The following is a 24,203-nucleotide window of genomic DNA, read 5'->3' as shown; positions in this document are numbered from 1 at the left end:
AGACCTGAATTAGCCAAATTGTATTGCAGACTCCCTTTCACACACACTCACATATTCATGCTTCAAACTACATTAAATATAGATATAATCAGAGTGGAATGCTGGTGTTGAAAACAAACTACTCTCCATTCAAGCATTGGAAAGAGTTTTAGACTCAGTGAGCAAAGGAAATAATCTCTACCATCTTTAATATCCGAGGCTGCGTCATATCATTTAACTTTAGACTTACTTTCTTATAGAAATTTTTCTGACTGTAGGGGCCCAACGTTTCAATTCACAGGGTTGACAACAGCATTTCTGCAACTCTAGCTAATTCTTTTCCCATTTGTTACTGAACAAGTCCATGTAGACACACCAACTCCAGAAGCGGTGTCTCTCCATTTTAAAAAGTGGTCAATGAATCCTCTTAGAGCTGCCCAGGAGTCCAGCACAGTCCTATCCCTACTGCTGTAATATACTGAATTTTCTTTAGGTGCTTGACTTTTATAGACGAAGGAACAACATACTAATAGATATTACCTAAGAAAAAGTAGCTTTTCCTCATTTACTCCTCCCTCCCTCCCTCCCTTCCTTCCTTCCTTCCTTCCTTCCTTCCTTCCTTCCGCCACTATTTAACCAAGCACTGTTCTAGGAGGTAGGAAGCTAAAGACCTCATGGATCTTATAGTCAAGTTCAGCAGATGAAGATAAAAGTGTCTCTCCTGAGTTTCCAGGACGTTTTTCTTTAAACATTTCATGCCCATTTCCATGTGCATTATAAAATATGTGTTTCAAACTATAAAGAATTGTACAAATAGACTATAATTATTGTTGTGGTTTTCATTGTGTGGTTACAATTGATAAGACACTTTGATCTGGTGATACACAATCAGGTAGTCAGCAAATAGAAACACAATTGTACTTCTTTAGGGTTGTTTTATATCTCTTGCCTCTGCTTATGCTCCCTGATTATGGTTTTTAGTCTTCAAGAAACGTTTCCCCACCAGGAGCCAGTTAACAAAGCTTCAACAGCTACATGGTGCTACTCAGCATGGAGAACATCCAGCTCTCACACCTTCACAAGGTCACATCTGTAGTGGTTGATGGGTCCTCTGCACTTCTCATATGGGCTCACTCCTTTGCTGTTTCTCCAAAGGACCACTTGCTTCATAAGTAGTAGAACACCTCAGATTCTGATTCAGTGGAACTGGAGTGAGATCCAGGAATCAGCATTTTTAACAAACACCCGGGGTAATTCTGTTATAAGTGGTCAGAACTATAAAGCTTGGCAAAACACCACGACAAACCATGTCTGTCTTTTTTTTTTTCTTTTCTTTTTGTATCCCTTGTCTCTATCATAGTGTCTAGATTTTCTGACTCTATTGAAATACCTGATGTGGCATGGATATAGTATTAAACTTGCCCTATATCCAAGTCTCTCAGGTGTTCAAGAAAGAAAACTCAGGTTACCTTGGGAACATGACTCTTGAGCAATTATTCAAATCAAATCATTTGTCTTCTGAAACTAGTTTTCAAAACCATTCATTTTAAAGGCAGAAAAAGATTGAATATTTGAAGCGGTCTTTTAATTTTGGGGTAGAAAAGTACTGATCCCATCCTGGGTAGAAAAGTACTGATCTACCAATTCTGATTTATTGCCAATAAAGGCTTCATTTTTAGTAGCACAGGACTGAGGTGGAATTCCCTTACATAAGAACCCAAAAGAATCAGTTGATGGTGAGTGGCTCTAGAATGCTGAACTGTTTTTCTTTCCTTGGGAGTTTTGCTTTTGCACTTTCCACTGTCATATTGTTTACATCACCTAAAACATTAATAACAGAGCCCCCAGTTGGCACACACACACACACACAAAAAAAATCATAGTTTCTATTTTTATATCTGGAATCCAAATCTAATAGATGCCGGTGGGCGTGAGATACAGTTATTTAAGCATGTTGATTTTGTGTGTATGTCTGTGCAGAAGGCGCCGGTTGCCATGGCTTCTCCGTGCATGATTCCTGTGAAGGTAGTGCTGATTGAATCTATAAAAAGATGAGCACAGAAAAATATGTTTATAAAACCATTTTCTGATGAAACTGTTACAGTGATGCCAAGCTCTGTGTGTTTGTTTTGTTTCAGCCCACATTCCATTATTAAATGTTTCTTAGAATGGTAGCTTTTCAGACTGCTGGATGGTCGATTGAATCTTCTACTGCTGATTTATGAAATCATAATGCTCCCTGGTGTGAGCGGAGAACGAAAGGTAGTTTTTGTGTACAGTCCAGTTTACCTGTATTCTCAGCTTTTATGCATGTGCTGTGTCCCTGAGAAGGTGTGTTTAATTAAATGTATGGAAATCAAACATGGCCTCTCTAAAAGAATTATTTGTAATTTCGTACATCAGTGATTTATTTATTTATTTATTTATTTTTGTCAGGATAAAGCTGATAATCACTCTCTCTGTCTTGTACTGTGAGTCTGAATGAAAGGCTGAATTATTTCAAGTTAAGTTTTTGGGAGTCAGACTGAATTCTATCACTATCTATGGGACCTTAGGTTAATCATTGCTTCACTCAGGACCTTAGTTTCTTCTGCTCTAAAACTGAGAGGGTTGGCTAGGGCAACTCTAGGCTCCCTTCAGTTGTTAATTATGATTGTGTGTGTATGCATGTGTATGCGTGTGTGTGTGTGTGTGTGTAAACATATATCGTTTCATGTCAGGTTTGCTTAAGGAAGGGTCATTATTCTTAGAAAACTGGTAGCTCACATTAGATATATTGCAACACAGTTTGAAGTGGATGTATTTCAACACAGTTTGTTGAAACAAAGAGAATGACATTTGGTTTTCCTCTCTATGCATAGATTTGTTACTAATTTTAGGGTAAGACACAGTAGAAAATGTCTTGACATTGAAGTCAGGTGAAATGAGCCTGAAATTGAGTTTTGCTACTGATGACTTGACTACCTGGGGAGAGACTTGATTTTGAATTTAGATAAAAGTTCAATGCGGTGTTAGAAATAATGGCAGATGCTGCACGTGATTATCTCTCAAAAGAATTTTATAGACTAAAAACTGGGAAATAGTTTCAGAAAAAAGAGGTATTCACAATGAGGCAATTCTTACATACTTGGAACACAGATTGAGACTCAGTAACTTATGAAGCAAATTTGCCATTTCACTGGGAGGGAAACATAATTTTGGACACAGAGACAAGACTGGGTCAAAACTTCATCTGAGTATTTACACTTATGTGGACATAATGTTTATTGTCTTAGATTGGGTTCCTGAGAAGCAAAGTCTGTGATGGAAATTGCATGGAGACATTTTATTGGAGCATGCTTTGGGAGACATACAGCTGTAAGGAAGTTGGAAGTAGGGAGGCAAGATGGGACAGAGAAAGAAGTTCACCTGCTTTGTGGATGCAGACAAGTTCTTAGCGGATACTACAGGGAATTCTGGAGCTGGGATGGTCCTTAAAATTTGTCTCAAATTGAGACAAGGGAAGGGAACATTTATATTCTGTCATTGTCTGGTCATAGGCCACAGATCAGCCTCTCTGGGGTGGGGGGCAGGTACCTGGTGAAGGCAATGCCCAGTGAGGGCATATCTGTTAGCATCTATCCAGCAATATTTTCAGCAGCTGAAAGTGAGTGCATTGGTCCTAATGGGAATCCAAGAGGAGCTCACAGAAGCCATTATTATTATTTATACCCATAATAAACAAGGTGTGCTTTATTAAAGGATCCTCAAAAGTGGATTTTATATTACAGTAAGTTAGGCAAGCGTGTTCTCCTAGAGAACCATACCTCATGTTATGCAGAAAGTTCTGTTAAGACCTACCAACAAAGAGGATTGTATAATTGTTACAATCTTATTTCACCACAGCAATCTACAAGATGTGATCAAACAATATGGTAAATGTTTAAATAAAAAAAATTACAGTAAAAGACATTGCCATTAAGCCTCCTCAAAATACCCCCCCTCCCCTCACTTTGAACACACTTATCCCATCATTCTTACCCTTTTCTGAAACAGTTCTGGAAGTTCTCTTTCATGAGTGCCTTTAGTTGCACTGTTGTGGCTGCCTCGATGCCCTGAATTGATTCAAAACATTACCTTTCATGGTCATTTTAACTTTGGGGAAGAGCTAGAAGTCACAAAGTGAAAGATCCAGTGAATAAGGTGGATGAAGACACGCTGTAATTTTTTATTTGACAGAAATTGCTGTACCAGAAACGATGGGTGACACTGAGCCTTTCTGTTGTGATCATAAAATACGGTGAATTATGCTGCTGAGTGCCATCCAACAGAAAGGCGGGGATCTTCAATATGAAAAGTGATGTGTCAAACCTTAGTAACAATATGTGACAAGTTTCAACTTGTTTGGTGCAGGCAGTTGGATGTGAGCTAAGGTTGAAAGAAGGTGTGTTTTAAAGTGTGCCATAAATCATCCTCCATCATGACAATGCTCCATGTCACATACTGCTTCTAGTATAACAGTTTCTGTCAAATAAAAACATTACGGTGTGTCCTCATCCACCTTATTCACCGGATCTTTGATCTGGCACCATGCGACTTCTGGCATTTCCCCAAAGTCTGGCTCAACCCCAAATGACCATGAAAGGTAAACATTTGGAATTGATTCAGGACATGGAGGCAGCCATCACAGAGCAACTAAAGACACTCATGAATGAGGACTTCCAGAACTGCTTTAGAAGCGGCAAAAATGATGAGATAATTGTATTAGAAGCGGCGGGGGATGGGGGGTGGGGGGAGGGAGAGTATTTTGAGGGAATTAATGGCAATGTGTCTTTTACTATAATTTTTTTTTTAAATTTAAACATTCACCATATTGTTTGATCACACTTTGTATTTTGGCATAACACAAAATAACAATATACAAAATTAGATTCTGCAAAACATGTTTTTGGAAATTGCTGATTTATAAATAAATTACTAGGATAACTACTACTTTATAGTGTCAATTTAGAAAATATTTTATCATTTCAATCATTCTTGAGAATGAAATATACCCCCCCAAACACACATGCATGCACACACAGACACACACGCATGCATGCACACACACACACTGTTTTCATTCTGCTTCTTCAGTTCATGAGTTGGATGACTTGGGTTAGTGGAAACAAGACCAAAGTGAACTTTGTGTTCCAGTTTAGATTATCTTTAGCGAACACAAACTTATCTATCTATGCATACCTTCTTTTGTTTACTTAACTATCTGTTTATTCAGAAAACATTTACTGAGTGCCTGAACGTTTTCTACAGAAGCTAGACGTAAACTTCATGAAAGCAGGACCTTTTTCTATTCTGTTAACCACTTCTATGCTCAGTATCAACTACAGTAATCAGCACCACAAAATCAATCAATCAATCAATCAATCAATCAATCAATCAATCAATCACTTGCTCAGTGAATGAACATTGAGTGAAAGTAGTTGTGTACTGTGCTAGGCACTGGGATGACAAAGTGGATAGAGAGTGCGGTTCCTGCATTGTGAGGCTCATATCTAGTGGGAACCTTCATCATCATGAAAGATTTAGGAGGGAACTCACTATGGAAATGATTGCAAAATTATTACCTGTGATAGTTCAAAAAATCTCACACAGATCAAACATGCAGTAGGTAATTCCCTTCTCATGTTTATGTAATACTTAAGACCCTGGGGTAATAATCCTTGGTTGTTTTGATATCATTTTTTTTTTTTTTTTTTTTATGGATGTTTGGAAGGGAAATTGTAGAATGGGAAGGAGACACAGGTGGGTGATTAGAATTGCCGTAAGTGGTAGGAAAGTGGCAAAGTCATTACGTGTAATGCTGATCTACATTCTTTCTAATTCTTTGAGCATGGAGTTAAATGTACTGAGGGAATTTACGGAGAGTGAATTATAAGATTTGGAATTGGGCCTAAACCATAGGTTGATAATGGAATTCTTGCTGTAGTTTTTCAACCCTTTGGCTAGTTCTAGGACTAAAGAACACTAGCACATGTGCCATCACAGTGTTTTCTCATAATGCCAATCTCATATCCTCCGAATTTTGGCTCTTCTTGAACAGATCTCTCCCTGACCAATTCTGCTAAAATCCTCCAAGCCAACAGGAGCCTGGCTTTGGATTGTCAGCAGCTGATATGTTCAAGACAGATGGCTTAGGATTTGAGGGAATGAACGCCTGTGGTATGGTCAAGGCCAAGAAATGCTCAAAAGTAAAAATGAGAAGGTGATTTGGCAACAGATCTGTGTGTACAAAGTGAAATGAAATAATGGGGATTCTATTTAGCTGGATTGAAACTTGTGTGCACCTCTTGGATGAAAATGTATACACTTTATTACAAACAAAAAATCTGCTTTTTTACTAGAACATGACTTCAGTCATCTTAGTGCCATTTGATTATCTCTCCTTCTCTTGAGTCATAAGAATATTCATGATACATTTGAAAATAGGAAGTAAAAGACCACCAAGTTCTATCTCTTTCAGTTCTACTTCCTGCTTTTCATACGGACTCATTATATTGAAAACTTTTTCTCTTGTTGATAAAATTTCTAGTTTTTTGTACTATTTCTCTAATTTTTACTGATATTTTTTGTATTTTTTACAGTAATCAATCTATATGCCCAGGATTATGATGGCTTCTTTTTCTAAAACAGACTTGGAATTAAACAGCACAATTGACTACATCTTTATTCTAAATCTTAAGCCCCCAATAGAAGAACTTCGGAATCAGTGAAGATTGATTGCTTGCATTGACTGTCAAACTTTCTACACACTTGCATGCATTTAAAGATTTAGATTCAGTATGAAGTAGTTAAATGTTCTTCACTGTAGGAGTAAAATGCTAAAAACAATATGGATAAGAATTCAAAGCAAAGACTGTTGCCTAGGTATAAATAAGAACTTGTGGCTGACTGACCTGTATTCAATGCAGCATCATTTAGTCTTGGGATGGAATTTTACTTTGACTTACATGTATCAAAGTCTTTATACTGCATACTTTCTCAGGTCCCCTAGTCAACGGATAGCTAAATCCAAAACCTGGGCACCCTAATTTGCTCTCTTTGATCTCTGGCTGGCTCTAGAATCTCCTGTCTTTAAAGAAGGTTTAAGTTACTTTTTTTTTCCCCAGCTAAACAAAACTTCTGCAGCCAAAAAAAAAATGGGGACACTCGATTTTTCTTCTTAATGTTAGATATCATTTTGCTTCAGTAAATCTGTGGAAACGACAGTTGTCAGCAGGCATCCTTCTTCCCTTGACTCTCTCATTCATCTCCCACTGGAAAGGTAGTTCCAAATTCCAATCCGCCCCTTTCCTCCAATCCTAACCCTCCATACATCTTTTTTTAGGTTGCAAGAGAAGGGAAAATTAACAAAGATCATTCAATTTCTCCTTTTCTCTCCTTCACTTATAGTTTAAGAACTAACTAACTACCTTCTGGTGAGAAAACAGTTACTTAACTGACAAAGTGGAATTTCTAAACACTTTTCTTAGTGTGTCTTACTGGATCATATGACTTTCTCTTTCAATTGATAGCCAAATAAAACTGGGAGACTTGTTCTTAAAATGATAGATGCCCTGTAGTTTTAGAATGTCTCAAAACTGATTTCAGTTCCATTTTCCTAAAACACAATAGTTCTTGATATATTTTTAACCAACAGAACAATTCTTAAACAGTGGTAGGTGTTCTCACAAATCCATAATCGTGTATCTTTAAATACAGTTGTGAGAGAATGCAGTGGGGAGCAGAGTGAAAATATTCTCTATGATTTAAACATAACTCAGAGAGTTTGTCTAATAGCATAATATTGAATAAGCACAACACAATGAATAAAAGACTAAAACCAGCTCTATTCAGTCTGAAGATGGTCCCCAGGGAAGTCAGTCTACTGAGCTCCAATGCTGCCATTGAGTTCCGTCTTCAGTGAGGCAACCAGGATGGAAAAAGAACACGGACTTTGCAACCCATTGGCCTTGGTTCAGATACTGACTCTGCTGCCTTTTAGCTGTGTGATCTTGGGTATTGCTCAATGTCTCTGTGCCTCTTCTGAAGAACGAGGATTCTCGTAGCACCTAACTCCTCGGGCTGTTGTGAGACTTATATTTGCTAATATATGCATTGCACTGAGAGCTGGGCTTGGCATGTGCTGAGCACTCGTTATGTACCCTTCCAACTATTATTAGACTTAATTTAAATATATAGTAATAGGCTACTCGGAGAGGGGAACATTCTGTGATTAAAACCTAGTAAATCAGCTTTAAGTTGTGTGTGTTAACATGCTGTTGAGTTGGCTCCATCTCCTGGCAACCCTATCCATGAGTAATGTCCACAATGTCCTACCCTCAACAGCCCTGCTCATTTTCCTTCTGTTAACACTGACTTTTCTATGCTTGATTATTATTTTTTCTTGGAAATTAGAAGGGAAGCACATCCTGCAGTGCCAGGCAAGGGAGAAGTAACTTTTCCCAGTGCCCTGTTTTTGTCCTGTCTAAATTTTGGATAGGCTAAGTTTAAGCTTATGGTTCTCAAGCAGTCTTCTGCTGCAACGAAAGCTCCATTGCTATTTACAGGGTGATCTAGGATGATAGTTCTTAGTCCATGTGGATTTTAAGAGCCTGGAGAGTCTAGTTCTGCTTTCATATGAGCAAAGCCGGGGGTGCTGGATCAGAATACTGTGAGTATACTTTCCCTCTCTGTTTTGCTCATTGTATTCTTTCAACGCCCAGTCTCTAAACTAGGTCAGATGGTACACATTTGAAGGTTTTTTTCATAAGATTTTTAAAAGAATCAGATATACAAACCATTAAAAATCTCTTGCTTGTGACATTGATTTAGATGAGCTAATACAACCGGATTTGGTGGCAGTTATTTCTGATCTCTTCATATGATGATGATGATGATGGTGGTTGTGGTGGTGACACCAGTTGCCTTTATTGAGTATCTACCATTGGTTAGGCATTATATTAGGTGTTAATTGATTCAGTCTTCAAATTAATCCATTTCATTTTCTCAACAACCCTATAAGGCATAATCTCAATTTTATAAATTAAAAAAAAAAAATTCAAAGAGGCAAGTAGCTTTCACAAGATGACACAACTAGTGGATTGTGTTCCTCACCAGACTCTTCCAATTAGCATCATCACTTTATCCTTTTTTTTTTTTAAGATTTTATTGGGGCAGGGGAACAGGACTTTATTGGGGAACAGTGTGTACTTCCGGGACTTTTTTTCCCAAGTCAAGTTGTTGTCCTTTCAATCTTAGTTGTGGAGGGCGCAGCTCAGCTCCAGGTCCAGTTGCCATTACTAGTTGCAGGGAGCGCTGCCCACCATCCCTTGCGGGAGTCGAACTGGCAACCTTGTGGTTGAGAGGATGCTCTCCAACCAACTGAGCCATACGGGAGCTCAGCGGCAGCTCAGCTCAAGGTGCTGTGTTCAATTTTAGTTGCAGGGGGCGCTGCCTACCATCCCTTGTGGGAGTCGAGGAACCGAACTGGCAACCTTGTGGTTGAGAGCCCACTGGCCCATGTGGGAATCGAACCGTCAGCCTTCGGAGTTAGGAGCATGGAGCTCTAACCGCCTGAGCCACTGGGCCAGTCCCTCATCACTTTATCTTGATATCCACTTGCAAATTTCTGTTTATTTGAAGTAACTTCACTCCTCTCAAAATTGAGACCCATCGTGTCTCTTTTATGTGCCTTCTTTTTTTGTTTTTTACTGCTTGTTAGTAAATTCATGTGTATGTAAATTGCCTTCCTTAACTCCAAGGTATTCTATTTGATGTTATTATTCTAATGTATGCCCTTTCAAGATGCAGCCACAGAGGAAAAAGACCTTGCAAAGCTCATGCATTTCCAGATGAGTTTATAAATAGAAGCAATATCATCCAGTCTTTTCCAATAGAGAGACGTCAGGAGTGGGGCCATTCTCAGGCCACTCTTATCTTGACCAGGTCACTTCTTGTTATGTCCTCATTGACAAGTGAAAGTAATTGATCCCCTCTGTCTTTTGAAGATTTACTGCGTGTTGTGTGCTACAGAGAGAAGCAACAAAATTCTGTTAGCCTCTGCCCACTCATCTACTTTTAGTAGCAAGATAAAGCCACACTAGCAGCTTGGAAGAAGGCAGTGGAATGAATTTAGCCTAGTTTTATTTGATTCAACAAACGTCAGCAAATGATTAGTCAGGCTTTAATTGTAAAATACTGTAGAGCATAGTTAGAGCTTTAGGTCATATGTAACTCAAAGCAAGGACAATAGTAATTCAGGGCAGTCTTATACCGAGTCATGCCATAAGAGGTGTAACTTTATACATAATATGTGCACTTAAAAACTAGCAATCATTAAGTCCCAACTACTTTTTTTAAAAGTCAAAACAGGACATTGTTTAATAGTATTTCCTGGTTTCTTCCCCATCTGCAATGTGTACAGTGAGTATTCTTTCTATCCCTTTTCATTCTGAAGTTACTTGTTGGGGATTCGTGTGAGACAGAAATGATTTGTCAGTTGCGACTTCATGCATTATAATTAATGGGACCGTGGTACCAGAAAAAGCAAGGGCTTTGGAGGAAAACAAACATAGGTTGGAATCCTAGTCCTATAGCTTACTCTTCTTGTCTCTAAAACATAGAAGAATCCCAACCTTGTGTGGTTATTGTAAGAGTTAAATTATGTAATCGCCTAGGCTGTTGTTTGAATCATATACGTACCTATATGGTGCTTGATCTAAGTGTGATCTTTCACTTCCCCACCATCTCTACCCATCTGTCCTGTTCAAATGAAGACATGGTTTCATAGTCATAGGAAAATACAGGTTCCAAAGTCAGAGTCCAGACTGCAAGCCCCATGTCCGTGGCTTAGTAACTTTTTCAGCCTAGAGTCAGTCTTTATCTCTTTTGAAATTCCAATTTATTTGTAAACTACTTATTATAGTAACACTTATTTTCTAGGGTTGTTTTACATGAGATAATGCATGTCAAATGTCTAGCACATAAAAAGCACTTAATACATGTTTGATGTTAACATTAGAAATGGGAAAGATGTCGCTCAAAATGGCCCTAACTTATAATAATAGCAAATAATGGCCTCTCATGCGACAAGTGAACTTCTAAGGACTTTTATTTCCATTAAATCGTACATCTCCCTTAATAACCTGATGAGTTAGGTACTATTATTTACAAACATCCCCATTTTGAAGATTGGAAAAAAAAAAGTGAGGCCAAAAGACATTTACTTCCCCAAAAGTCCATAGCTAGAAAGTGACAGAGCTAGAATTTAAATCCTGGGTGTTGGGCTTCAGGGTCCATATTCGTAATCATTTGCTATATCTTATCTTCCCCACATGTCATTTTGCACTATCACAGTGAGGTGGGGAATGTGCCATTGTTTCTTATTTTTTAATGGAGAAACAGAGGCTCCACAGGGTCAGGCTTCTTGGTGAAATTGCTTCCCTCAATCCATGAAACAAAAGAGCCAAACCTTCCTTCAGAGTTCCCCAAAGATCTCTAAGAATTCTTGGCCATGCATTTTCTGCACATACGGGGAAGAATGGGAAAGAAATTACCTTGCACTCTCACGTCTTATCTTAAAAATTCACCTAGCTTAGTATTTTACTCTATAATATGACAGATTGTTTGAATAGAAAAATTATACTGAAAATTTCTTAGTTCTGAATGTAATGAATGCCCCAGGAAGATGTCTTATGTTTTTTTTCTATGGATTTTATGTCTACCTGTTTGAGAACTTGGCCTTCAATATAGTGTTCGAAATGCTAAATTACACAGATTCTTGAGCATCAGTAGACTCTATCTAACTTAATATCAACATTTGGGGCCTCTTTATCTGCAATAAAGATGTCACCTAATAGTATGTATGAGCAAAGAGCCAAGATAAGCAAATTATTCTGGCAGCCGTCCTGGTGAAGAAACAGCTCTTGCACTGAACTCTTGAACCCGCACATTGATTGCTGGGAAAAACAATTATTAGCACAATTGGAGTCATTGCTCATGGCATCATTTATGGTGAATTAAAGTAGCTCAGGACTGGTGAGCAAATACGCTCATCATACATCTTCCCTCACCCTGGGCACTCTAGCTGTGTTGGATAATTTTGGTTCTTTGAATGCTGTATGCTTCCTGACACCGCCCACCTTTGCACATGCTGCTTCCTTGCTTTGGAATATCTTTGACAAGTTCAAAATGCAGCTGACATTAATAGGGACTTTTTAACCTCTAAATGTTGAATAAATTCATATGATTCTCAATGAAGAGACTGATGGGGGCAATTTAATAATTTAGTACAACAAATGTTTATTGATTATTTATTGAGTGTCAGGCAGTATAGAGATAAATGAGAGGTAGAGCCCATAAGCCTTAAATTCAAATGAATGAGTAACTATTGGATACCCATTATAAACCACTGATTTTATTAGGTGTCAGAAATACAAACATGAGTGAAATGTTTTCCTCGCCTTGCAAAACCTTACAGGTTGTTTTCAAGGGACACACACACACACACACACACACACACCAACCATACACACACACATTAAAATATGATAAGTGATAATGTAGACAAAGGCATGATAAATCCTGTACAGACAGGGTAGGTGGAAGGAGGGTCTGAAAACTATGTCACGGAAAGATATAAGGGCTGGAGCAAAAAGGAAAAAAATATGTTCGCCACATAAGAGTGTTGAAGAGGACATCTCTGAGAGAAAACAGCATGAGCGTCATGCGGTTTAGTGGGGGACCAAGGAAAAGATTTCATGCCAGGAATTAGATGTATATCAAACTGTTAGAAAGGTGGCAGAGCAGAAGTTATGACGTTTGGTTTTGCAATTTTGCCTCCATACCCAGGATCAGCAGACAATTGCTGCTGTGTCCTCAAGGTTAGACACTGGACCACAGACAATGGTGCTCAGCTGCTATCAATACTCATATCTGTAGAGCTTACTTGTCCCCTGCTGGCAGTGTGACAAGCGAGCTGTGCTGTTCCCCTTCCACCTTCTAAGTCTTGCATTTCTATCTTTTAATGGCAGAACCTCCACTGTGTTCACAACCATAGCCACAGGGAATCTGTAATATATTGTTTGTAGTTCTCCTTCCCATTCAATGCAGGGTGGTAAGAACTTAAGAAGGGGTGTAAATGGATGCTGAGACTCAATACACAATATCTCACTTGTGGAATATACAAAATTCCTTTACACAATGGACGTGTCTTCTATGTATCAGGCACATAGTACTAGAGATATTAAGATCAATGACAAGTAGGCCCTGCTTCCAGGCAGTTCCGTTTGTCAACACAAGAAGAGATGGTTCGAAAGAACGTTGTGCTAAATCTGGGTGGAAATTTAAAAGCGATCTTTACAGGGAATAATTGAAACAAAACATTGATTTGGGGGTCATTTGTAGAATTTACCATTCTGTCACCTCAGCACCAACAAAAACCCATTATTGTTAATGAGTCAGAGATGTTTACACATCTGTAGCCAGTGAAGCTCTGGGTCTTTTTTTTAAAACAATAGTATTAGAAAGTATAATCAATAAGTACTTCATACAATTTGAACAGAACTTTCCAATTTCTTACAGAGAAATGTTCCGTTTCATGCCAGGAAGACTGTTTGGCAAATTGTAATGTCACAAGTAGTGAGAAAACATAAGTCACCTTGAGAGCTGATTGAATATAATCAATGATTAATGGCATTTGTGGTCCCTTTAATGACCATAGCTAAATCAAATCAAATTGAACCATAAATTTGGATGCGCTCTGAAATTGGGTCATGTAAAGGTAAGCTTCATGAAGAAGAAAAGTCAATTTTATAATATAATTGATAATATTACTATGGTCAGACTCATAACTCATGATTTGTTTTTTTATTTGAAGCATTTTGACTGTCCCTTGTACATATTTGCATATAGGTATTTAATTGGGATGGCAGAGTTGTGTAATCTCAAAGGGTTGAGCCAAGAGTCATACATTTTCTTTGGCTGATTTTTATTTCAACCCCATGCACTAAAATCAGCTTGGGTTCAAGCACTGAAGAATAGAGATGCTTTAATTATCATTTTCATTAAAAAAAAATAAGGATGTAGACTAGCCTAGCTCCCAGTACCAGGCCCTACTTAAAATTAATTGAGTGGTTTTAGCTCATTTAGAAGTTTGATTACATCTCATGCTTCCATGAGGATAAACTTGGCAAAATTGTAATCATGTTTTGAAAAGTATGCCATTGATGTATTGATCTCCAGATTTGTTATAGCTGTGTGGATACTGTCTCTGAAGATATGCTGTCAATTTCTGGCTGAAATTTTGGAGTACACAGAAATGGTCCTTTATTTGCCAGTTCAGGGAAAAAGAAACATGGAGAGGGTGGGCTTCAGGAGGTAGAACTTTGCAGCAAATGCTCCCCATGTCTTCATGGTTAGATTCCACTGAGAACAGTTGTGATACTCCTGATCTCACAGCTCTCACCTACATCCTGAAATACAGAGGGTGCCAAAAAACAATGTATACACATTTTAAGAAAGGAAAAAAAAAAACTGAATTGAAATTATGCTGATGGTAACCACTTAGGTGCAGCACCTCTTGTAATTGCAGGAGTCAAACGTGACTGGTATTCAGTTTTTGTTATTGGTATATATTGAGCATTACAATTTTAATAGAGTTTTTTCCTTTCTTAAAATGTGTATATATTTTTTTGGCACCCTCTATATTTTTCTATAGACTGCTATGAGCAAAGGCACCAGAGAAGAAGGCCAGATAATCTGTCAGTTCTCTTTTGGGGTCACAGCCAAGAATCAGAGGTAAAGATGGAGTCAAGAAAAAAGGATTAGGGCATTGAGAGCAGACTTGAGAGAAGGAGGTGGGAGACTGGTCGGGTAAGGGCATTTACACCCCATGGCAGTTGTTCTTCCTCTGTCACTGTAGTAAATGCTATAGAGAAAACTTACTCCTTTTCAGTCAGTCCGATAGGATACCAACGATTAACATTTGATTGAAATTTTTATTAAATAAGTTTGTGGTCTCATGACCATAGTATTGAAACTCTTTAAGCAGAGAGTGAAGAATTGGGTTGTAAAATATCTTTGAAACAGCAAGGATGATAACTATTATATGTTATAGAAAAAATACTCCAGCATTCTCAGTTAAAAAACAGTACCCCCTTAGATGAATTACGTGCTATGATCTGCTATAGTCTCCGCTGCTCATTCTATCTAAAAGAGAACCAGCATTCACCCAGTTGCTCAAAACCCCCAAATTGGAGTCCTCCTTGGCATGTTTCTTCTTCTCACAGTCCTGATCCATTATTCCAGCAATCCTTCAGAGGTCACCTTCAACATAGATCATATATCCCACCCTTTTGTTCCACCATTGCCAATTACCCCCTCCTCCTTCTCAGCGTTGTCAATAGACTATGCCAGTGAGCTCTTCCCCATCTCTCTTCTCACACTGAAACTAAAATTTATAATGTAAATCTGACCCTGTGTCTTTCCCTGACTGAAAACCCTCCAAGGTTTTCAATCTCCAGTAAAAGAAAATCAAAGCCTTGAACACACCTTTAAGCTTCAGTGACGTGCCCCACTTACGTCTTCCAGTGCTAACTCCTGCTATTCTTTCACACTGACTCTTTCCTGTTTTTTGAGCATCCCAGGCTGCTCCTACTCGGAGCCCTGGCACTCCTTGTCTCTGTTTCTGAAATGTGTCCCCAGAAATTTGTGAGCCTTTCCCCTGCATGTTGTTCATACCTCTGCTCAAATGCCATCTCCTCAGAGATGCCTTTCCTGACCTCCTATTTAAATCCCCCATGAAACTCAGTGATTTCCTTACCTTGCTTCTGTTAAACCCTCATTGCACATGCATAACTGACTTGACACCTTATCTTTATTTATTTAGTGCTTGTTCTTACCATTTTTCAGCTCCATGGGATACGGATTTCATCTTCAGTACCTAGCACAGTACATGGCTTGCACTAAGTAATAAACGCTTATTAAAGAAACAAATGTAGGTATTTTTATGTAAAATGGAGCCTATTTCACTCTTAGACATTAACTACCAGGTCTCTTGTAGGCAATCAAGTTTGAGAACCATGTCTTAAATAATACAGTAAGAAGTCAATGTATTACACAGTCTACCGGCACAATTTAATCATTCCGCTTGTTCCAGTTGCATTGAAAAGGCTCCTCTGTGATTTTGACCTCACCAGAGAGATCTATCACCGCTGTTTTATGTTCATGAAGACACAGAATATTATCCACGTATAGTCACGCTTAGGTCCTCTTTGACCTATTTCAGAAATTAAGTATAATTTTTCATGTTTTCCAAAGTCTTTTCTTACTTTGCCCAATTCCAAATATTACAGATTCTCTCATTCCAGGTCCAATATTGACTGCAATATTCAGTCTTCCCCCCCGCCCCATTTTTTCCTTGGAGTAGTACCTTAAGGGTTTGTTCTGTTTTAGACAGCTTAAAATAGAGTTGCACAGTAGATCACAGCAGCAATAAACTTGAAAAGGATTCTAACCATGGCAAAAAGGGAAAAACACAGTTCAGAGGAAAATTGCCAAAACATAGAAGACAATTTACCTTCTACAGAGATATATTTTTAGGAGTTTTCTACAGCAGGGCTGGGGATCTGTTAGCCTAGCACCCCACAGCAAATTTGTCATTCCCAGAGGCAGAAGAAAAAGATACTTGCCTATAGTGAGTTTAACATTCTTAAATATCAAGGGGAGCGGGGGGAGATGCCCAAATATCTTTTTATCCCACTAACTCTCTATCATTTTTTGCAAAATCATTTTCACTTTGTGTTTAAAATAGCAAAAAAGACCAGAGTAAATATTTCACTGCAGTGTTGGTGGGAGGAAAGCAGTGCTAGAAATGAAGCTAGAAGCTCTGGATTTGAATGATTTGCTCTCTGCTTAAAGCTACGTGACCTAAATAAATGATTTAAGACAGTGGACGGAGATGCTTGTTTGCCACCATATCTGTTCTCCCCTTCTCCCTGGCACACAGCTGTGTAGTAGTTCATTACAAATGGCCATTTAACCACAGTATTAGTTTGCTGGAGCTGCTATAACAAACTTCCCACCTTTGCTTCAAGGTTTGCCCCTTCCATCAGCCCTTGTTCTCCTTAGTCTAGCCTCCCCTCGTTTGCATGCTGGATCTCATAAAAAGATGCCATCAAAAGAACATAGAGATTTTCTAGCTCACACCCCATTGTGAAGATGATAAAGCTGAGACCTAGAGAGAAAAGGATAATATGGCCAAGATCACACAGCTAGTCAGCAGAACCAGGTTAGAATCTGGCTCCGCCATGCTCTGGTCACCAAACATTAGTGACAATGTCGTTCCCAAGGAAATTAACAGTCCTCAGGATGAGAGTATTCCAACAATAGGAGAGAGCATGGCTTTGCCTCTCTACCTGTTTCTCCCTTTCCTCTTCCTTGTCCTTCTCCTCCCCCTCTTTCTCCTTCATTTCATATTTCTCAAGTTAAACATGTGCACAATTTGAAGTGTCAACTCGTTCTATGAGCTCACTTGTAAACCACAACAGTCCCCTATGTCATCTATTTCATTTCTCCATCTGTTACAGAAACCACGTCCTCTTCTGGTGGATTATTTTGGTATTACCATTCAGTGCTCTGACATTAAATGACTCCCCCCATACCCCCCACCCCCAGTGTTGGCGTCATCTATTGACATCTCATTGTGAAAGATGAAGTCTCAGCACTTTTTTCCTCCTCACTGCCTCTTCCCACACCTTCATACTCTTCCTCTCCCCCATCTTCCTAATTCAATTCTGGTTCTATCATTGTTCCATAATTGCATTATTATGACTAGAGGTGTAGAGCTTGGAAGTGAAGAGTATGGAATCTGGAGCCAAAGTGCCTGTGTTCAACATCCACCTTTACTATGTACTAGCTGTGTGGCCTTGGGTAATACACTAAATTCTCCACGCTTCAGTTGCCTTACGTGGAGAATGAGGAAATACCCATCTCTCAAGTTTGGTATGGGGAATAAATAAATGAATACATGACTCATGACTGCACTTGAAAGTAATATGTAAATTGTTTTCAAAGCTGAGCCATGTAATATATGGTTACTTTTATTTTTCCAAGGAATGTTTCCTCTACAGTTAATGCTTGTCTTGTTTTTTTCATAGGAGTAATTTAACTGCACATTTTCAAAGTTGTGTAAATCATCTCTCAAAATATCCAGTGCTTTTCAGAGTCTGTTGACTTCATTAATCTGAAGAAATCTTTCCTGGAAATTCTGAAACTGCTCCAATATGGACTGGTCACTTCCATGCCTATTTCATAGCTGTCATCCTGGAAGATAGCATTTCATTTGCATTCTGGGATTCTTTTAGCTTCCCCCCAGGTTGGATGGCTTGCTTCCTGTAGCACAGGCCTTTTGGTTTTCTCTTTAGAAAGAGTGCATAGGGACATAACTTTTTGAGAGCATTCATGTCATGAAATGTTTTAATTCTAATTTCACTCTTAATTGGTAGTTTAATTCACTTAGATTCTAGGTTGAAAATAATTTCCGTTCAGAATATTGAAGACATTCTTTAGTTGCTTTCTAAGTACTACCTTTGAGAGATCAAAGTCATCTGGTTTCTGATACTTGTGTGTGTGTGTGTGTGTGTGTGTGTGTGTGTGTGTGTGTGTGTGACTTACTTATTTTGTCCAGAACCTTGTGAAATCTCTTTGTCTCATGTGTCCTGAAATTTAGTAATGTGTTTGTGCTTTGGGTTCAGGTTTTTTTTTTTAATCAGTTTTTCTGGGAACTATTATTAGACTGTTTCAGTATAAAATATGAACATTTTCTTCAGTTCTAGAAAATATTCTTGATGTATGTACCAGGGTGCCAAAAAAAATGTATACAAGTGGACACTTTGGTCAATGTTGCTCAAGCAGTAGTTCGCCGTAATCAGAAGCATCTGGATGCCGATAGTAACCACTTTGAGCACCTCTTGTAATTGCAGAAGTCAAACATGACTTGTATTCATCTTTTGTTATTGGTGTATATTATTACAATTTTAATACAGTTTTTTTCCTGTCTTCAAATGTGTATGCATTTTTTTGGCACCTTGCATATGTATGTATTTTGGTAACTTTCTTTTCTCTATTTTCTCTCTCCTCTCTTTCTATAAAGTGTCTGATCCATTATTCAGACACTGGAACACTTCAATCAGTCCTCTAACTTTGTAACTTTCTTTTTGTTTGTTTTCTGAGTCTCTCAACTTTATATTGCAAACTCTAAAATGTTCTTCGTTCAAACCAATACATTTTAGATTTTCAAGTGCTCATTTTCATCTTTGTTTCATTAAATTCTGTTCTTGGTTCCTGGTTGCAATATTGTTATTCTTTCCTCATGGACTGACTGGATTCCACAAGGTCACTTTCACCACAGTGCCATGTGGAGGGTGAAAGCCTGACTGCCAGCATTCTAAGAGCTGAGGGTGAGACACAGACGAAGGTCCCGTTCCCCTGTGCACAATTCCATACAGCCTCCTGTTGTCATCGTCATCCTTCCAACTTCATTTTCACCTGGTGTCTGCCAGTCCAGAAAACTTTATCATCTCTAAAAAATAAAACTCCAGACTCTGCTGATGTAGTGAGGGACAATGCCTCCCAGCCCAGATAGAGATCTGAACATCTGATAGTTTCATAAACGTATCTTAAATCAATCTTCTTTTCATCCCACAGTTCACCCCGCCATAGTGGGAAGTAATTGATATTGAAAGTTCCTGGTCCTTTGGGAGATATTTTGTGATTGTTGTCCTCCCCCCCCCCCCATTCTCCTCATCCATAGGGACTTGGGCATTGAAGAATTTTTTTCTTTCCTGTTGTTATTGTGGAGTTTTAGGAGAGAGCATACGTGAGCATGACACTTCTTCCATGGAATGGAGAAGTATGGTCACTCTTTCTGGATGACGTCACCCACACAGAGAGGTCAGAATCATCTCTCACTGGCTTTACTTTACACTGAGGTCAGACATTCACTCTTTTTTTAAAATTTATGTTTTAATTACCGTTGACATACAATATTACATTAGTTTCTGTTGTACAAATGACATAGTGGTTACACATTTATATACCTCACTAAGTGATAACCCTGATAGGTCTGTACCCATCTGACACAGTACACAGTTATTACAATATTATTAGCTATATTCCCTATGCTGTGCTTTACATCCCTGTGACTACTTTTATTGACTGCCAACTATAATTTAAAACAAAACTAGTTACAGCATTCACTCTTTATGTGACCTAGTGAAAGTTTTTCATATTTAGTTTCCTTTTCTATAGTAGTAGATAATCAGTATATATAAATCTGAGGTGGCCAAATGAGATAAGTATAGGCATAGCTTCATAAAGATTTTAGCATGGGGTCTGGTACATATTAGGCACTCAATAAACACCAACCTCTTTAAATCCTTTAGAATGAGGTCATAAAACAATTTTTCAGAGACAAAGTCAGTTTCTTTTACAATTTCCTCTTCCATTCATCACCCGAAGGACCGACTTCCCAAGACTACTCAAGTTCCCTCTCTGGGATAATAATGTCCTCCCATATCCGATCTAGTATCAGAGAGACTTCTTTTATTTCCATGTGTTTTGTACAAATGAAGATTCTTGCTATTGGTAGTGAGGTCAGACTTGGTAAAACACAGATCCAGCCTCAGGGACCTCACGGCAAAAAGCCTGGAACTAGGGGTTTATTGTTTGGAACCGGCTTCTTCCATTTCCAAATGGACAAATAAAGGCTCTATTAGGAAAACATAAGACTCCCTCCTGGGAAACACGAGGCTCTGCAGTGGCCTGTATTTACATGCTGTTGGGAATTTTGTGCATTTGTTTTGTTTTTCTCTAATTAACCTTGAGAGATTTTCTTCAGATGAGGCAGCTGTCTATTTCCCTTCCCCTATTGCACATTCTGAGTAGAAGGAACTTGGTTAGACGATGACAGAGGATCCTCAATGTCCTTGACTCCCCTCTTCCTATGTCCAACAAGAAGCCAGGCTTCCAGGGTCACATCTGTTCTCTGGGAACTTCTGACAGCGCCATCCTGCATTGCGAACTACTATCTCTGCATAGTTCCTTCATCTCTCTCTACCTTTATGAAAGAGACACTTTCTTTCTTCTTCCTCCAGCTGGACGCCTTGGACTTCCTCCATGAGAACGAACATGTTCATGGAAAGTGGACACCAGAGGCTGCCTTTGTGAATCCAGAGGACGTGACTCAGGTAAGAGCTGGGTCCTGCCCACACTGTCCTATGTACATGTTAGCTCCCTGATAAACTACAATTCCTTGAAACCAAAAATCATGTTTATATATGTTTACTCCTAAGAGTGTTAGCTCCTGTTTAATCGCAACAGTCCAATAGGTAAACTGTACCTTTGGGACTTTCCAAACTAAATGTTGTAGGCTGAATCATTTGGACTGAGTCCCCTCTCCCCGTGGTGTAATAGCAGTATGGTACATCCATACTCTTTCTTGGCCTCATGTTGGGTGGAATGCATTTCCCCAAGCTTTGCCTTTGGGCTTTGGCCACAGGGGTGTTAGTGGAGGTGTGAGAGTCAGGGGCTGGAAATCTGCTACACAGTTGGCTTTCCTTCCTGGGCCTCTGCTATTGCCATGAGAAGAATGTATTGTAGGATACTCTCCCTGGACCCCCAGCTCAGCCACTCCAGTTGGCCTGCAGACTTCCAGACTAATGTGGAGCCAGCTCAACTGACTGGCAGATGCATGAGTGAGAAATGTTTATGTTTGTATGTTTTTGAGTTTTGTGGTAATTTGACATTCATCATTATTGAAAACATTTCAGACTAAGGCTAGTAGACCTCTGTAATTATATGTATATATATAAATATGCTGTTAGTATGCCTAATGTAAGTTTATCTCTCAAAAGATTCCCGTGTTGCATATAAGCAAAGTACTATGTTGTTTCATATCATTATTATTTAATGATGACACAATGGAATGCCTTTCATATTTAATGCCTTTCATATTTAATGCCTTTCTTATTTAATACCTTTCTCATTTAATGTCTTCCTTTTCTACTGTTCTCTAAATTCTGTGAGGTCAGCAAGGATGACTGATTTATTTCTTATTATACCTCAGTGATTCTCATGATACCTAGTGCACAGGAAGTACTCCGTTAATATTAGTCAAATGAATGAAAAAAAATGAATGAATAAAAAACTAGATGAATAGTCCCCTAAAATGCAAAGGTATTTATCCCCCCATTAGAAGAATGAACATATAAATGCACCTAAAAAACTGCTGTATGATATGAGACAGCTCATAAGACTTTAAAAATCTATCTGATTTTTGGGTTGAAGGTTTAGAACTCATTTTAGTATATGTGCTGCCAAAGCGAGCACAAAAGTTTAGAACTCATGATCACGATAATGTGGAAACGTTTCAGACACCAGAGCCAGAAAATCTCCTAATTTTTGCTGTGGTATTTTAGGAATGGATAGCTATATACATTGGCAAGACGCAGTAATTTTCCAGGGGACAGTTTATTTGGTCAGATGAGTCATTTTCCTGGTCATGCTGTGTATCCTTCTGTATGTTATTTCATCTTTTATTCATCAAAAGGGCTAAAGGGCAGACCAGGAACAAAAGGAAAAGGATAAAAAGGTTATTTTCTAGGTCTCAGAAGGAGGGATGTAATATGACTATAGAAAGTCAACAATATATACAAATGGTCATCACTGTTGATAACGTAATGCATTGTATTTGGTGAGCATAAAGCTGAATGCCTGAAACAGATTGGAGAAGTGTAATAGTAGGCTAACTATTTAAGGATATTTCCATCTATATAGGAAATGGACAGTGTTCACATTCTTAAATTTTCAGGCTGGGCATCACTGAAGGAGGCTACTCCCAATCACATTTGGGAAAACTTAGGCAACTCAGCGGATTCTCTGGATCTATGCTGGGACTGTTAGAATTAAGTCCCTTTAAATTTGGATGAGAGATTTCATGTGTAGACTCATGGAAATGAAGAGATAATTTTAAGCTTGGGTGGGATAGGACTCGGGATGGAAATTCAGATGGAGAATGAGTGGATTGCAGGGCAATGAGTGCTTTTTTCCTGACATCATCTTTAAATTATGCAATTTGTGGTGAGTCATTTGTTGTTGGTTTTTTTTTTTTTTTTTTACTAAGTCTCAGAGTAATCAGGTTTGTAGTTTGGTTTTGACTTCTCTGGTTGGGAGCCTTGTAACGGTTCCACCATTTGGCCAGTCATTGTGAGTCTCAAGGTGAACAAAAGAGAGAGGATAGAGACAATTGATGCACAAGTTGAAACAGAGACATATGATTTGTTCCTAACAATGTGACTTTGGACAAGATGTTTCTTCACAGGAAATGCCTTTCTGATCCCTTGAGGTTACGACACTCAGTACTTACTTACTTTGTTCCTATTGAGATGATTCTGGACACCATAGGTCCATGGGAGCTCAGCCATGTACTATGTTTCCCCGAAAATAAGACCAGGTCTTATATTAAGTTTTGCTCCAAAAGATGAATTAGGGCTTATGTTCAGGGGATGTAATCCTGAAAAATCATGCTAGAGCTTATTTTCCGGTTAGGTCTTATTTTCGGGGAAACATGGTACTGAATATCAGTGGCAGAGATAACCAAATTAATTTACAGTTTTAAGCTGTTAGTAAGTCCCTCTTCCCCCACCGCCAAATAAACTTCCCGTTTCATCTCAGACACATAGTGAGAATATTTATGGAATTGGCCAGGCTGAAGTGTTGTATGTCAATATGAACAATTGAATTAAAGCTATATTAAAAGCAACAGCTTTTCATACCAGACCCAAGCTCTCCAGTCAAAAAAGCTTATTGACATTTTGTTAAGTTTATCAAATGCTTGTATTTTATCATTAGAACAAGTCTTTGAATGTCTTACATAATGTCTCATTTAAATTCTGTGATTGACACAGCTACACAATACATAATAAATTCTCCATCAGTCAATTTTCTAGATAACTGAGGAATATAGTCTAATATTTAAACTAAAAAAAAAGTTAATATTTTTTGAAAATCTTTTTTCAATGTATCAAATGTATTTTTGCCTTATTGGACAGACTGTGCAATACAAGTTAATCTTTCCTCAATCACTGATCATTATTCCTATGTCTGTGATTGTTGTAATGAGCAGTATGATGGTATTCATTTCTTCTAGC

This window comes from Rhinolophus sinicus, linkage group LG02 (genome assembly GCF_036562045.2).
Source record: "Rhinolophus sinicus isolate RSC01 linkage group LG02, ASM3656204v1, whole genome shotgun sequence".
NCBI classification, from domain to species: domain Eukaryota; kingdom Metazoa; phylum Chordata; class Mammalia; order Chiroptera; family Rhinolophidae; genus Rhinolophus; species Rhinolophus sinicus.
This window is presented reverse-complemented; position numbering follows the sequence as displayed.